Below are 16456 nucleotides of genomic sequence, written 5' to 3'. Positions count from 1 at the left end.
TCAGCTTTTTGCTTTCCAAAGCTTTTGTACTAGATATTCTCTCCAGATCTTGCTTCCCATTTGTTTTTTTTAAATAAATTCATTGAACAGACAATTTGGGCACACAGAAACAGTTCAGGATTTACCTCTCAGAAAGGCCACTTTGCAATTAATTCTGATATATTTTCTCAGTGCAGAGCCTTCCAGGAGTTAAGTTGTTCTAGTTCTGTGTTTGTATTCTAGTGCAAATTTAAACCCCCTCGCCCTAGATTTTACAAGCTTTTCACTCAACCTTTCTCAAAGGCCAAATATTTGCAGCTTTGTGGTGTATGAGCATATTATAGTCTCTGTGCCATTGGGCTTTGGGGCAAACAGCTTGCAGATACTTTGATAAATAAGATATTTAACAACTGAATCACTAAACATGTACTGACAAAAATGGTTGTAAAATCAGCCTGTGATCACTAACTTTTAAGATCACAAATGACAGCAAGAGCCTGATGTGATCTGTTGTTGGCTCAGAAAGAGCAGCATGTCCCCAGCTGGCATTGCATTTCAAAGCACCTGTCTCGGTGTCACCTAAGGCATACCCAGATCAAGGTGCAACTTCCTGTGTGTTTTAAAAACAAGTGCCAGGAGGAAATGCCTCCCAGTCCCCTTATAAGGTCAAAACTCAACTTAATACTGAGCTGCAGCAGCCCAAATAAAGGGGTACCAAAGCACATCCATCCTGCTCAAGAATAAAACTACAGGGAATCTTCTACGAGCAAAATTGGGTCAACTGGAGTGAAGTTTAAAAAGCGACACAACTCTGAATTATTGCCATCTCCTGCCCAGTAAAAGAATCACAAAAAAGCCCCCCAAACTTTCTTGCACTACACTTATCTTCCTTCCAGATATACCTCAAAATATAACCCCTCCATCCCTAATTCATCAGAATAGCCACCCCCTTAATCCTCCTAAGCACAGACTCCATGTTTGTTTAAACAGAGCTGGGTCCATCCCCTCCTGCCACGCTGAGCCACTGCCATGTTGTCTTTCTGCCATCAATCTCCATTATTATTGAAGTGCTTCAGACTTTTGTGTCCTGGTTGTTTTGGGTTCGAAGGAACCTTAAAGATCCAACTCCCTGTCATCATCCAACACTGCAATGTTTCCACACATTCACACACAGAGCAGAATTTCAGGTGTCGGTAGAAGGTGTAAAGCTGGTTATCTGCTCCCCATCCCTGCGTGTCCCTCGGGGTGACGGATATCCAGCCCTGCATCGTGGCTGTCACCTCCCTTGGGGGTAAAAGATGTCCCAGAAGCGTCCCTTACAGAGGAACAGCTGCCAGACCGACAGCTGGACACCATCAACATTTCAAGCCCGCAGCTTGCCCAGCAGTGGGAGGCAGCGGGATCTCCCCTGGCACAGGGAGCTCGGGGGTCCGCGCTCACCCACGACCACCAGAGGACTTTTGAACTTCTTCCAACGCACCGGCGGCCACAACCGGAGCTGTTTCATTGCGGTTCCTCCTGTCACCGACCCGGCCTCCCCCGCCCGGCCGCGAAACGTGGCTCTGACACCCCTTCCCGGCCCGGCGCTGCCCGCACGGCCCCGCACCCTCCGGCCAAGGGGGAGCAGCGGCTCCGCAGCCGCATCGGCCCCCCGGGATCAGGGGAACCAGTGGCCCCGCACCCTCCGGCCAAGGGGAACCAGCGGCCCCGCACCGGCCCCTCTCCGATAAGGCGAACCCGGTGACTCCGGCCCCACTCCAGCCCCTCTGGCCACGGGGACCCAGCGCCTCCTGACTCCGGACGCGGCCGCCGGGAAAGCCCCGCACCGCCCCCGCGGCCATCGCGGAGCCTCTCCGGGGAGCGCGCCTGCCGCCCGCCCCGCCCTCCCTGCCCGGCTGCCCCCTGCCCGGCTGCCCCCTGCCCGGACCCACTCACCGTTCCGTGTGTCCCGGCGGGGCGGCCCGGCCGCGGCCCCGCGGGAGTCGGAGCGCTGCGGGATCGGGAGCGGGATCGGGAGCGGCCCGAGGCGCTGGGACGGAGGGCGGCGGTCCCGGCGCGGCGGCACCGCCCGCGGAGCATGCGCGGGGCAGGGCCCGCCCGGGGGAGGCGCCTCGGGCCGGCTGAGGGAGCGGCGGGAGGGAGTGTGGGTGTGAGGGGGTTTGTGTGTGGGGTCAGCACAGAGCCCGGGACGGCACCCGGGGGTTCGACAGGAGGTATCTAAAAACACACGGCAGTCAATACACTCATCCAGAGAAGCTGTGGCTGCCTCATCCCTGGACGTGTACAAGGCCAGCTTGGACGGGGCATAGCAGAAGGTGTCCCTGCCCATGGCAGGGGATGAAACTGGATGAGCTTTAAGGTTTCTCCCAGTACACACCATTCTGGGATTCTATGATACATATTTTGACAGTGCTTAGACAGTGCCAGATTTAGAATCATAAAATCATTAAATATCCTGGCTTGGAAGGAGGCACAGGGATCATTCAGTCCAGCTCCTGGCCCTGCACAGGATACCCCAACAGTACCACATGTCCCTGAGGGCATTGTCCAAATGCTTCTTGAGCTCTGTCAGCCTTGGTGCTGTGACCACTGCCCTGGGGAGCCTGTTCAGTGCCCAACCACCCTCCAGGGGAAGAACCTTTCTCTAATAGTCAACCTAACCCTCCCTTGACACAGCTCCAGCTGTTCCCTCGGGTCCTGTCACAGTCACCAGACTGAAGAGATCAGTACTTGTCCCTCCACTACCCCTCGTGAGGATATTGAAGACCCCAGTGAGGTCTCCCCTCAGTCTCCTCCAGGCTGAACAAACCAAGCGCCCTCAGCCGCTCCTCAAACGGCTTCCCCTCCAGAGCCATCCCCATCCTTGCAGCCCCCCATTGGACACTCTCTAATAATATAGGTTAATGTCTTTCTGCAGGGTTGTCTTTCTTACCCCAGTGCCAAGGCCATAGCTGTCATCTCCACAGATGCCCAGCGTCTGCTGTGTGGTCTGAGCTACCGGTGTGCTCAGATCATCTGTAAAACCCCACAACCCCATCTCCAGCCTCGAGCCGATGTGACAAGCTGGTGTAAACAAGTTGGTGTTTACGCCAAAACCAGGAGACACTCACAATCCTCCTGTCTGCACAGAAAAGAAACCAGTTTCTTCACTGTGGTTTCAAACTCTTGTCAAAGTCACAGGAAACGGCACAAGTGGAAGTAAAATCAGTCAGAAAATGATTCAGTTCAATGAAATCATCCCACCCCCTTCTCACACACGCACACATATCTGGCATTTTCTTCTGACAGAAGAGCCAATCTGCCACTGCCTTTTGGGGGAATTGTCCTAATAACTGAATCAGTCTTTAAAAAAACCCACCCTGATAAACGTGACTCTTCCCTATGTAGTGGTGGCTTCATGTAATTCAGACTAAGCACATTGATAACATCTTTTTATCAAGATCTTCCTGTGCTGGCAGCATAACGGTGTGAAAGGCCCTTTGCTGTTCTGAAGTGTTTACACTTCGATACAGCCACTCTGCCCCAGCTCATCTCCCTTGTGCCTCAGCAGTCCCGAGATTTGACCCTTTTCTCCAGGAAATCAACCCAAAGCTTTTCACCTCCCCCAAAGGAGCTGGGAGTTGGGTGCTGGTGGTGTGTGAGTGCATGTGTCCAGATGGTTGTAGTTTACAAATTAAGGATAGATAAGCATTGGTTACGTTTCCCTCCTCCCAAGAGAAATCAAACCAGCCCTTCCCCACGTGTTTCCACAGCTGTCAGGGAACCAGCAGAGCGTAACTTGGGTGATTTTGCACCATGTTTACCTTTTTCCTCAGCTACATGACATTGGGTCTGGATTAACCATGCGCTGTGGGAAAACACCAGAGTCTCACCCTGTTTCCATCCCTGTCATGACTGTAATTCAAGTTGGAAAAGAAGCTGAGGTTGGAAGGAGAGAGGTCAAACCCTGCAGATCATAGAATGATAGAATGGTCTGGGTTGGAAGGGACCTTAAAGCTCATCCAGTTCCACCCCCTGCTATGGGCAGGGACACCTTCCACTAGACCAAGTTGCTCCAAGCCCCATCTAACCTGGCCTTGGATACTTCCAGGAATGGGGCAGCCACAGCTTCTCTGGGCATCCTGGGCCTGGGCCTCACCACCCTCACAGGGAAGGATGTTTTCCTAACATCTAAGATATGTGTGGCTGTGCCACTGCTCCCAGGCCTGACCTTTTCTTCATCCCTCTCCCCCATAATCTGCCTGCAGAGGCTGCTTCCCTCGATTATCACAGAATTACAGAATCAGCTGGGTTGAAAGGGACCTCTGAGATCATCAAGTCCAACTCTTGATCCAACACCGCCGTGGTTACTAGACCATGGCACTAAGTGCCACATCCAGTCTCATCTTAAAAACCCCCAGGGATGGTGAATCCACCACTTCCCTGGACAGCCCACTCCAATGCCTGATTACCCTCTCTGTAAAGAATTTCTTCCTAATATCTAACGTAAACCTCCCCTGCCACAGCTTAAGACCATGCCTTCTTGTCTTGCTGATAGCTGCCTGGGAGAAGAGACCAACCCCCGCCTGGCTACAAACTCCTTTCAGGTAGTTGTAGAGAGTGATGAGGGCTCCCCTGAGCCTCCTCTTCTCCAGGCTGAACAATCCCAGTTCCCTCAGCCTCTCCTCATAGGACTTGTACTCAAGTCCCTTCACCAGCCTTTTTGCTCTCCTCTGGACCTGCTCCAGCACCTCAATATTCTTCCTGAAATTATTCTTGCCAGCCCTTTCCATGGCTGATAAAATCAGTTTTTCTTGGTGGGTTTTCATGCCCAGTAACACAGCGGAACCTTATTATTTATGCCTTACAGGCAGGATTCCTTTCCCAGCACAGCAACTGCTGTTGTGAATGGCCTTAAATCCTGAAGCTCAGCACTGGGAAGCCAAGCCAGGCCAATGAGGCGGCTGTGATGGAAGGATTGCATAACGGGCTTAGCTTGGGGCTGCTCGTGGTGCAGCTTTACCTCTGCCTCCATCTAAATCCAGAGCCCAGGACCACGCCCAGGAATGACCCAGGCTCCCAAAGGCCACATCGTTCAGTAAGAATTGAATTCTCACATGCCTCACTCTAAAAAACAGGGGCTGAGCTTCTCTGGCACTGAAATTGCATGTTCAGTCTCCCAGTCCTGACTGTTATGTGAGTTTTCCCTTCTTTTCCTTAATTTCTGGTGCCTGCTGATTTTTCCTAGTTCTTCTGTGACTTGTAACTGGGATGAAATCAATGCACTTCTAAAAATTACTCCAAAAACTATGTTAATAACAGGGGAGGATTTCCAACCTATACCCAAAATGGTCTGTGTTTAACACAACATTCCATGCTATGGGAAGGATGTAATTTTGCATTAAACCCCTTAAAGTAGTTTTCTCTAAGGAATTAATTGGATGTGTTTGTAGCTGAGTTTGTTTTCTTGCTTAGAAAGAGAGCAGGCTTGCAAAGTGTTGCAGAAAAGGCCTTGGATGCAAAATAAATCTTTATTTCCCCTCTAAGTACCATTCTGGGGTGTAGTGACAGATCTGAAGAATTATTTTGTATCTTACATATTTCTTTATTTTACAAATTTCAGGATGCACTTATGTACTCCATCAAAAACATGGCAAAATACAGAAGACTAGACCTGACTGTCTCGGTATTTGTAAATTAAAAATCAAATTAAATTTGAATTAACTTCCTCCTGTAGCCCTCTTTAAAGAAGGAGTAAGGATGGATGCACAGATTATCCCTTACTTTCCTGCTCTGCAGTTTGGTTTGCAAGCTTCCCCTTTGCCTCTGAAATGGAATGTTTCCACACTACTTTACACAGTATAAATGTTTAAAGGCTTTTTTTCCATGGCATTTCAAGGTACAGTGAGAGACCCTGCATACGGTAAAGTGCTTTAAATCACCGATGGCATCAGCTTGGGATTGACTAGACCTTTACAAAAACATGATTTAACACTATCTAAGTGGTTCCAGTTTGTCATTGATTTGTTCCTGGCAGTAATTCTGGGGCCTGGTTCTTCTCACTCATACCAGGGAAAATCAGGAGCAGGCAATGAAGTCAGAGGCACTGTGTGATGAGTAAAATAGGATGTAAAATTCCTTAACCTGTAGTAGTATTTAAAAGTATTCTGAGGATGACTCTGTGCTCTTTTATGCTTCTGCAGAGTGCCAGGTCAGTGCTGTTGAAATGAGAATTTATTTTTTAAATTATTTTTTTCATTCTCCCTGTGGAATGTGGGGAGCAGGAGGAGAAGCTCTGGGGCAGCACAGGGTCGGGTCAGGTGAAGGGGGTCACACAGCCACAACCTTGGGTGCTCCAAAGCATCCACTGAGTGAGTGCCCATTACTGGGTGTTGTTGGTCTTCCCATCAGCAAAGTGGATCCTGCTGTAGACCATCACCATGGAATATCTTAGAGCCTGTGAGGCCCCTGGGTACTGCAGCGGTGGGCCTTGCCACAGGAGCTGTATAAATAGACACAATAGTGCAAAAGTTCTTTCATCTGATCTGCTGCTGAATTTATCTTAAACTTCCTGTGCTCACAGAACACACATGAAACTGTGTTGGTGACACCAATTTCAGAGGGCTTGTCCCTGCTTGGAAAAGCAAGTGAGAGAATTTATTTTGAGACATCAGGAAGGTGTGAATTTCATCTTCACAATTAACTACGTCTAAATACGGTGCTCAACCCTTTTTTTAAGCTAAGTGGGATTTCTAATAATCTCAGTTTGGGGAAGGAGAGGTACTTCATGTCGATATTCCAAATGTACTCTGCAAAAAAAAGATTAGATTTTGCCCATCCAAAGCAGCCCTTGTTCCAAGGGTGCCGTGGAAGCTGCTGAAAGCCAGGCTGGAGGGGGATTTCCTGCGCAAGCACAGCGAGCTGGCACAGCCGTGTGGAGGAGGTGTGACATGGAGCTCCGTTCCCGACATCCGTGGCCAGGGGGATGGAATTCACTCAATTTGCTCCAAGCTGGGGAGCGTGAAGATGCTGTTGCCATGTCTCAACCTTGCATCAGGCGTGTTCATGTTGCTGCTTGTCTTCATCGCCTGTTTTTCCCATTGCCATCTTTCTGGTTCTTCATTGTCCTCATAACAAACCAAACCAACAGCTCTATTTTCATTTTTTTCCTCAGATTTCTCTGCTGAAAAATATCCCTTTAGTTCCCTTGCTGTGAAACAGAAACTGGGCTTGTGTAAAGAGCTGTAGAGCAGCTGCAAAGGATGGTGGTGGTGGTTGTGGTGGTGACTGTCCAGCTCCAAATCCTACTTCTGACTCTCTCTCCCCCGAAGTCTGACTCGTTCAGTGAGCACATTTTTGTTGTGCTTCAAGCAGACTAATAAAATACACAAAACAAATCAATTCTGCCCAGAACCTCAAATGCATTTTCTTCAGCTCATTCCCAGCATAGCCGTCTCCAGAAGGATGAGTTTGGAGTTGGCACAGTTCACAGGTACCCACTTGCTGCCTGGCTGCCTGCCAGTCACACCACTAGAGCCAGACAACGCTCTTGCTTATGTACTAACTCCATATATATATATGGATATTTATGGATATATATGGATATTTTTAGATATGGATATTTTCTCTGGGAGATATATACATCCCAGAAAAAGCTGTATGTGCAACAGTTGACTTTGACAAGGGCAAGTCTAGCACTGACTGATCTGGAGGTGGGTCTGCTGGTGGGCAGGGATGAAGCAGAGGAAGAGACGAAGCAGAGCAGTGACCTCACCCAGAGCAATAATGAAATGTTTTAGGATTGGAAATGCCATGTTTGGCATCAAAGTGTCCATCTTTCTGTAATAATGCACAATATTGATCAGGTCCCTCTTGGTCCACAGACCACAGAGCTTGTGTACATGGCTGGGGACATTTCCCAGGTCAGTGCCCGGCATCCCAGCGGGTGTCCTGTCTCATTCATGGGAACACACGTAACCCAGAGCACACAGCATTTCTGAAATCTTTAATCAATTACTAGAAATACAGCCTTGCTTGGACAACTTCCAAAGTTCATTCTCTGCTGCAGTTTCTCTCACATGCACTTTTGGAAATTACAATTCCTTGGTCTGGGTTACAAAGCTGCATTCTGATGTGGCGTTTGCCATATTCCTGCTCTCTCTGTCGTAAGGAGATAGAGAATTAGGGTTGTGTTTCCAGGAAGAGTTGCTCATAATGGCCCAGAGAGTTCAGAAATAAAAGCAAGATGGCAAACAAGCTACAAATCTGGAGAAAAGTGGACTTTTTTTCCCATTAAGAACAAGCAATATCACCACTAGGAAACCTATGGAGGTGAAGAGCAGTGTAGGGTTTTCTCTCATTTTATGTAACTCTGTTTTTTCTCATTTCCTCTGAAGCGAAACTGTATTTCATGCAGTTGTTTTAGAAGGCTGTGACATGTTTCTTTTAATTTAGCTGAGTTAAAGGGGTGAAAAAGTGAAAAGTGCATAGACTAAGAAGGCACTAAACAGACAATGTGTTACTCTAATAATTTTCAGATAAAACATCCACTATGGATTGTGATTAAAATGAGTTTTCCTTTAATGGAGATGCAAATGCAATTGCAGAAGCTTGGTACATTTACATCCAAAATTAATTAGGCTTCATTAGCAATAAGCCTCTGGAAATTTTAATTTAGAGAGTCCCCTGGAGCACTACATTTCAAACCAGAATGCAACAAGGCTTTGGATGCTTGAGGGGTGGTGTCGCATATTGTCTGGAGATGTGGTTGTTCTGCAGCAGGAGGAAATTATTCTCCAACATGATTTTTTTTATCACTCTGGGAATGTGAGCCAACACGTTTAAGGAAACTGCTTGCATATGAAATATGCCAGATCAGCAGGTAATTGTGACCACACATGAAAAACATGATCATGGAGCTTCTGACGTTGTCTCTGCTGATCTGTGTCCATCTACACCAGCACAGCCTTTATCCGCGTGCTTCCACAGGAAAATTACTGAGTCCTTCTCATCTACTTCCCTCTGGAACAATCGTTTCTGCTCTGGTGCTCCAAAACACTGACACCTTTTTGTTTGTGTGTTTTTGTTAAAGTCATGCTCTTTTTATTAAAAAAAAAAAAAAAAGCAGGAGGTGAGACTCCCAGTTATGGGAAACAGCCACATCTGTAACATTTAAACCACTAGTGCTCAGATCTGTTACTGACCTCACCTGCTTTTCAACCAGCCCTTTCTCCAAGGCTCTTTGCTACTACTAGACCCAAACTGCCTGTGCTGGTGCTGCCCTTGTGTGTGCAGCCCTCACCTAATTTTCATGAACTTCCCACCAGCATCAGCCCCAGGTTGGTCCCAGCAGCAAGGACAAGACCCATGGATGGTGTCTTCTTGGGTGTTGGGATGGGGTCCATGGCTGTTGTCCATCCACCAACACCTCTAACAGGAATCATTTGCTCTCTCACAGACTTATTTTTAGGTAGGAGGAATCTGAAGCTTGTGCAAATGTTTAAACACATGTCTCTCCTGCATTATTCAGTGTACTTTGCCTGCTTCTGGAGTTAATTAAAACGGAGGGCAGTCGATAGTGAGTTCTCACTTCACCGTGGGGAGGAGGCAGCAGGCTGTGCAGAGGGAGCACTGATAACCACCTGCCAAGGAACAGCCCCAGCAACCTCATCTCTTTCTTCCTTGTTTTCTGCTATGGCTGGAAGAGGCTTTTCCCACTCCCTGTGCATCAAAAATCTCCAGACTAAGCACAGAGGGGTCCTTCCTCTGGCTCTAGCAGTGTTTGGTCCCAGAAAGGCTGTAACATTTGCCCAACAATAAATGATCTTGTATAAGGGTATATTAATCCACACATAGATCCATGCCCTGCTCCTACTCCCGTGAAATGTTATGAAGAGCAAATTATGCACCAAGTTGCGCAACCTTGAGTTTCTCATCTGCCCATTTACAGAAGTGATTGCAGAAACTTTGGTACTGCACTACACTGAAACACTCATCTCCTAATGAGAACCTTTGTCCCTGATTACACACCAAATACAGTCACAGTTTCTCTTGGTGAATCAACCTAATGACAAAAATGCAGGGTTTACAAATAATCCAACAACTCAGTGAGTAGTTTTCTCCAGAATATGAGAAACAGGCAGAAATAGTTTATGCAGAAAGGAGAAGGGACTGTGTGTCCCCCTATTCACACAGGACTCCTGGGCACTATTTTTCCCAGTAACAGACAGGTGCACTTGCCATTAGTGTTACTGCAGGGAGTGTGAAAGGGCCCCTCACCTGGAAACAGGAACAGGAATGTCACCACAGTGCTCCCCTGAGAACAGTGAGTGGGAATGCAGCTCCAACACATGGAGCTGATTTTACTCCAAGAAAGTGAAAATATCCCCACAGGTGAGCTGAGCATATTTGTAATGAACGAGTATTGCAGAATTCTCGTTAAGCTCATGACATTTTGCAAGGTGCTCTAACTGAGCAGGTTTGGGAGCTGGAACACCAAAAATATACCTTTGCACCTGGAGAAAAGAATGTCACATGGCTGAGCTGGTGACATTTCTGATCACACAGACTCCATCACAGTCTTCATTTCACTTTGTCCAACATCTCCAGGCTCACACCGAGAAATTGCTTACCCTGACCTAAACTCAAGTTACATTCTGGTACATCTAATATTTGCACGAGTGGGCTGCTTGCTTTGTAAAGATGTTTAAACAAGAAGGTCTGAGTTAAAGTTCAAGTTCAAGTGTCTGCACTAAGCTGGAGACAGCAACTAAAATACAGTCTGATTTATAAGAGGCACTGTTGTACTTTGAAATGATGACTGAGTGCTTGAAGGTCTTTGGGAAGGATTCTTTTTATTTTAGTACAAATAAAACGAGGGTTGTTTTTTGTTGTTTTGGGGTTTTTTTAAGCATTTTGGGAAAGGCAATATCCTTACCTGGTTTCAAGGCTGAGTGCTGCCAGACAGTGGATGCCTTTTATCCTGCTGTTGTCAGAAGCTGATAGTGGCTGGCCAGCTCTGTTCCCAGCCAGCACAAACTTCGATCCTTAAAAGGCAGATTTGTGGATGAGAGCCAGGAACAGAACAGCCATTCCTGTCTGCAGCCCCAAGGAGACAGCGCAGGAGCACAACTGCTGCTCTTCTCATGCAAAATGTGGGTGGGAAGGTGACAGCCTCCAGATGGGAAAAGGGACTTTCCTGATGAAAGCGCCTGAGAACCGCTGGGTTAGAACAAACCCATCTGGAATGACAGCTGAGACGTGCCAAAAGAAAACTGCCTTGCCTTGGGATCAATCCCATAAATTACAGCAAGTTTTATCAGAAAACGGATGGTCCTCAGGGACCTTATTTCTGAGCCTGTATCACTGGATGCAGGTTGTTTATGTCTTGCTTTAACACGTTTGTGGGAGGAAGTGCTCTGCTGCCAAAACACACTTCGATACTTGCACTGTTCGTGTGCAGCAATATTTAGACGTAGCAAAACCACCAGTCTGCCCCTTCCCATATCAGTGGGAAGCTACAGGACAAAGAGATGGATTCTATGTCCACTGTGCTGGAGAGGGAGATAAATGGTAAATGTGAGTGGAGAGCTGTTGTTTTCAGGAACAGCCAGTGTTTCAGTTCCTGTCCCATGCCAGAGCTCGAGGCTGTGCTTGTTGTGACAGGAAACAAGAATCACGATGTGAAGCCAGGGGCACATGTCACCCCAGCAGGCTCTTTGCTCTCCCTCAGCAGCACCAGGGTGTGTTCAGTGCACAGAGCAGCTGTGCTAAACGTCCCTCCAAGCGAGAGGATTGGTCATTAACTTCAAACCTGATCCATAGCCTGGCAGGTGAGGGACCGTATTCCTTGGACCTGATCCATAACAAACCTTCTCTCTGCCTCTGAGCAGTTATCTTGTTTCTCATGGGAAGGAAAAGGATTTTCTGGTTTCTAGTAGGAGTCAGCACCCTGACTATTTCATCAGTGAACACCCAAAGCTGTCCCTGGGACGGCACCACAAGGACCTGGCTGGATGTCATGCTGCTTCCCGCTCAAAACCCCATGGTACCTGCTTTTCTTCCAGGAAAGGGGATGCCTATTTCCTGAGGGCCTGCTGGATCCAAAGCCAACAGCAGACACAGGCAGAAAGAGATGAAACCCAGACCTGGGCAGCCTGCAAGCTTACAAATGCTCCCAATCCAAAATTCCAGAGTTCCTCTTTTTTCCTATTCATCTTGTAACTGGAATGAGACCATGGGACATGGAGGAGGAGCACAGGCATGTTGCTGTTGTACAGCCAAATGTAGAGATGACCAGCTTTAATTTTCGGGATAAGCACATCCCTGCTCTGGTCAAGGGGTGCCTGCAGCCTTCAGAAAAAGGAAGCTGAGGGTTGACTCTTCTCAGATTTTAATCTAGAACTTAAACTCTTGGTAGCAGGATGTCTCTTTTATCATTTGCAGTTTCTGGTGTGACAGAGCCCTCCTCCAGAACCAGACTCGAACCACTCTCATAATACCAGTAATATTTTCCCCCCTCTAAGTGACGCATGTTGGCAAAATGTTCCATCACAGCTGCACAGCCTCGACCCCACAGGGCCCACAGGAACAGCCCCCAGCACGGGCTGCCCCCAACACCTTCCAGTGAAGAGCAGAGAAATAACAAACCAGCTCATTTCATCTTGCAGCTAATCCCTGTCCTCTCCCAGGAGCAGCAGCTGGGGCTGCACAGGGTAAAGCCCTGGAGGGTGATGAATCACCCAGCCCACAAGGAAGAGTTTTCTAAACACCACTGGGTCAATGACCACCTTAAACGTCGGGATGGGGAATAAATTGTGACCTCTAGAAGTTGCTGCACCAGCCCTGGCAGCCTGAGGGCCACCAGTTCATCGGGGAGGGGCGGGAAGCTGGGAAACAGAAACCGCATTAACGTCTCTGCAGGTCTCTTGATTACTTTATGCAAAAAACTTGGGATTTCACACTCCCACCACAACCCGGCCCGCGGGGCCCCTCTGCCGTCGTGTCCCAGCACTGCAGAGTTAATTCACGCAGCACAAACATCAGTCAGCAGCACAGGCTCCCTGGACAACTACTCCTTTCCAGGGATTTTGATGACATCGCTACAGAAATGACCCGGGAAATTCAGTCTCCCACTTACAGGTCAGAGAAGCCCCGAGCAAGGGACTGTCCCAGCTCCATCACTGAGACTCTGAAATAACCCAGGCCCCACCACATAGATATGTAAGAGTTACAGTAGCCAGCCAAGACATATTAAAAAGTACCTAAATAGGGCTCAGTTTTCTGTATTGCTACAGAGTAATTAATTCTGCTACCAAGTATCACCCACTGAGCTGCCCTTCTGCACTTTAATATTCACCACAGCACAGGACCCTGCTTTGGGAACCATTTTTGCAGACTCCCCAAGCACAGCATTTCTGGAAGACCTCCCAAGACAAAGTAGTCAATAAACAGGCAAACTGTGTAATATTTTATTCAGATAAATTGTATTTTTATGCCCAAGGACACAGGTAAAAGGAGCACACTCCAGGTGAGCAGGCTGTCGTTCCCGGGATCCCGTGAAGCTCAGATGGCTGCCATCCTTCAGTTATCACAGTACTGTACCTTTACAAGAGACAGCATCAGCACTGTGATAACTGAGCCAGGGCAGCCTGTCAGTCACTGCAGCCCCTCCGTGGCACTGCCAAGCCCAACAGGCATGTCCTCCACCTCCTCATCCCTCACGTCTCCCAAAAACCCCACATCACCCCTCAGGGGAAAGCATTTCACAGAGGCTTTGCAGCTGAGGTGTACTCCAGAAAATTATCCACATGACTGAGGTTTACTCCAGAAAATCATCCAGATAATTAGTGTTATCTTAATGACCAGGTTGGATTCCACAACACAGCTCAAAGTGTTTTAAGTAGCAGCTCCTTCTGGCCAAATCCACCCACGCTGGATTTAATGGAGACAGTGTAACCACACCTCTACAAAACAACAGGGGCACCCCTCTCTTCCACCTTAAATCCACTGGAGCCACACAGCAGCATTTGGCTTATGCTACTCAAGTATTGAATGTCATGGACCAGACAGGCAGGGAGTACCATGGCAGCCAGCCAGGTAAGTTGGCAATTTTAGGTCATAGGATCCACATTTAAAATTGGGAAATACACAATCCCACTGCAAAGTAGCTAAATTACAAGCTTCTATCAACCTATACTTTATCCTGCTTTGTTTTTTTTCTTCCCTAAAAACAGGCATTGCTGAAAACAACATGGAACAACTTCTACACCCCCCACTTTGCCTAAGGGAATCAGATACCTTAAGTTCTGAAATGGGTTTATAAAACAACAACAGTTTTACATTGTAAAAGTTAATATGTTACTAAGTTTCTTATAAAAGTTCATTTATGATGTGGATGGACTTGACCAGCACAAGTCGCTTTAATGTTTCCACCAGGAGGAAGCAGAAACTCCAGGAGTGGTTTTTTTAACACTAAATAACTCACCTGGCAAAGAACATGTCCTGAGACCATCATAAAGACTGTTTTTAAGAGAGAAATACGTAACATTTGCTGGATCCAGCCACCAAAATGGTGCCTTACAAGTCTGTAACTCCAGAGGGCAATGGAGAGACAAACATGGAATATCCAAGGAGCAGCACGCAGGGGAAAAAAAATATTTGTACATTTTAAAACAAACTCCAAACATACATTACATAAAAAGGGGACAGTCAACAGATTATGCAATACTGACGTAAGATGACACAGATGACTTAAACATGCATCCCAAAACTTGCAGATTTGCCACAGTTTGTGGATTAATCATTAAGGAATTGGCTGTTGGTAGGGAAAAACAACAAAGAATCTGCTAAAAACGATAATAAATTCTGTACATACAACTGTGAGTTCTGAAAAGGAAAGAAGCTGCATAGCTAATGAACCATTTGCTCTCACTTTGAGATGTTTTTACAACACCATTGGTATTCCAGGTGAAAAATTCTAATGATTTCAGTGGAATGGCACAAATGTAGGATTGGGAATCCTACATTTCACAGGCTGAGGTGATGAGAGAAGAGTCACTATTCTACAATTTAACTATGCTTTGATCACTGTATTCAGATTTTCCTCCGTGATCCAGCAGTTCCTATCACATCATTTAAAAGAAGGTGAACAATCCCAGCACCTTCTGGCACAACTACTGCTGGAGTTACACATGTATTCCAAGGGCTGGTGCCATTTTCTCTAGAGGATCCAGCTCTTACACCAATACAAACAGTTTGTTGTCTTGCATCTAACACACGCACACACACATACACTGATTTTTGCTTTGCTTCAGCCAAACTAAAGCTACACAAACCTGATGCAGAAAGGTTATGTAGGTTCTCCATTATTATCTGAAAAAAACACCCTTTTCAGCAAAACCCACATTAGTTTTGGAGTCTAGCACACATTTTTGTTCTTGTTATTGCTAAGGCATTGCATATTTCCATATGCTTTTTTTAAAAAAAAATCCTCTAGTTTCCAGTGTTTGCTGCCAGTTCTTGCCTTTGAAACCCTCCTAAGTTGGCCTGGCTGGGTTTTAAACTCCAGCTCCACCTCCTGCCCCTTTGGGGCTGGCGATTATACCTGTTTTTTCCACTTGTTTCACACGAACCAAAATTCCTTCAGCACCACACCGCTGGGATTGTGGATGCTCCCTGGCCACAGCCCCGAGGCTCGTCCCTCCCCACCCCTACGCACAGCTCGAGGATCCTCCAGCTGCTCTCACCCTGCAGAAGCTCGGGTAGAAAACCTGATTTCCATCTCGGTCAGCGCGATCTTAACACAAATCTCTGCGAGCCTGAAGAGGAGAGAAAACAAACAGCTCGTTACGAGCGAAGACGGTGACACGGCCGCGGCGGCGGGGCTACGAGGGGTGAGGGACCCCGGCAGGTCCCCGGGCCGCCACCGCCGCTCCCTCCCAAGTTTCCTTCCACGGCGCTTCCTGAGGTTACCTGGAGCCTTGGAACAGCCGCGGGACAGGACGGGACGGGATGGTACAAGAAGCGGCGCAGCCCCAGCCCCGCTCCCCTCGCCCCTCGCCAGCGCCGGCCGGGACCCACCCGGGGCAGGGGGGGCGGCGGCCCCGCCCGCGCCCACACCGAGAGCGCGAGTGCAGCGCGGGGCAGCTGCGCGGGCCGGCCCCAGTGGCCCCGCGGCCCCCCCGCCCGGCCCCCCGCCCCGCTCCAGCCGTGCGGGCGCCGGGCCGGACCCACCTGCGGGCCGGCGGGGCCGGGGCGCGCCATGACGCAGCACGGGCGGCGGGAGCGTGAGCGCCGCCATCTTCCCGTGTTTATGGCAGCGCCGCGCGCGCACGTGACCCGCGCCCGCTTCCGGGGGCGGCGCGGGGGCGCGCGCAGGAGGGGGGGGAGGAGGAGGGGTGTGTGCGGTGCGCGCCCCCGCGCGCGAGCACGGGGGCACCGCGGGAGCGCGGCCACGGCACGGCCCCGGCACGGCCACGGCACGGCCTCCGCGGTGTCC

The 16456-nt window shown here is 48.6% G+C and overlaps 1 protein-coding gene and 1 long non-coding RNA gene across 3 annotated transcripts in view; both read right to left on the bottom strand.

Moving 5' to 3' along the window:
- Positions 1 to 2059, bottom strand: part of JAK1 (Janus kinase 1) — a 51555-nt gene extending 49496 nt beyond the window's left edge. The window contains exon 1 of the mRNA XM_064664966.1: positions 1915 to 2059. The gene's annotated coding sequence lies outside the window, so the exon portion shown is untranslated. The remainder of the gene's footprint in view (positions 1 to 1914) is intronic.
- Positions 2060 to 13413: 11354 nt separating this feature from the next.
- Positions 13414 to 16284, bottom strand: LOC135419006 (uncharacterized). Of its 2 annotated transcripts, none has more exons than XR_010432772.1 (2): positions 16192 to 16284; positions 13414 to 15776 (listed from the first exon to the last, which is right to left on the bottom strand). It is a non-coding gene; the product is annotated as an uncharacterized LOC135419006 (long non-coding RNA). The 2 variants fall into 2 exon arrangements; XR_010432773.1 differs by lacking the exon at positions 16192 to 16284 and adding an exon at positions 15931 to 16169.
- Between the last annotated feature and the right edge of the window lie 172 nt (positions 16285 to 16456).

This window comes from Pseudopipra pipra, chromosome 9 (assembly GCF_036250125.1).
Source record: "Pseudopipra pipra isolate bDixPip1 chromosome 9, bDixPip1.hap1, whole genome shotgun sequence".
In the NCBI taxonomy this organism is placed as follows: Eukaryota; Metazoa; Chordata; class Aves; order Passeriformes; family Pipridae; genus Pseudopipra; species Pseudopipra pipra.
This window is presented reverse-complemented; position numbering and strand designations above follow the sequence as displayed.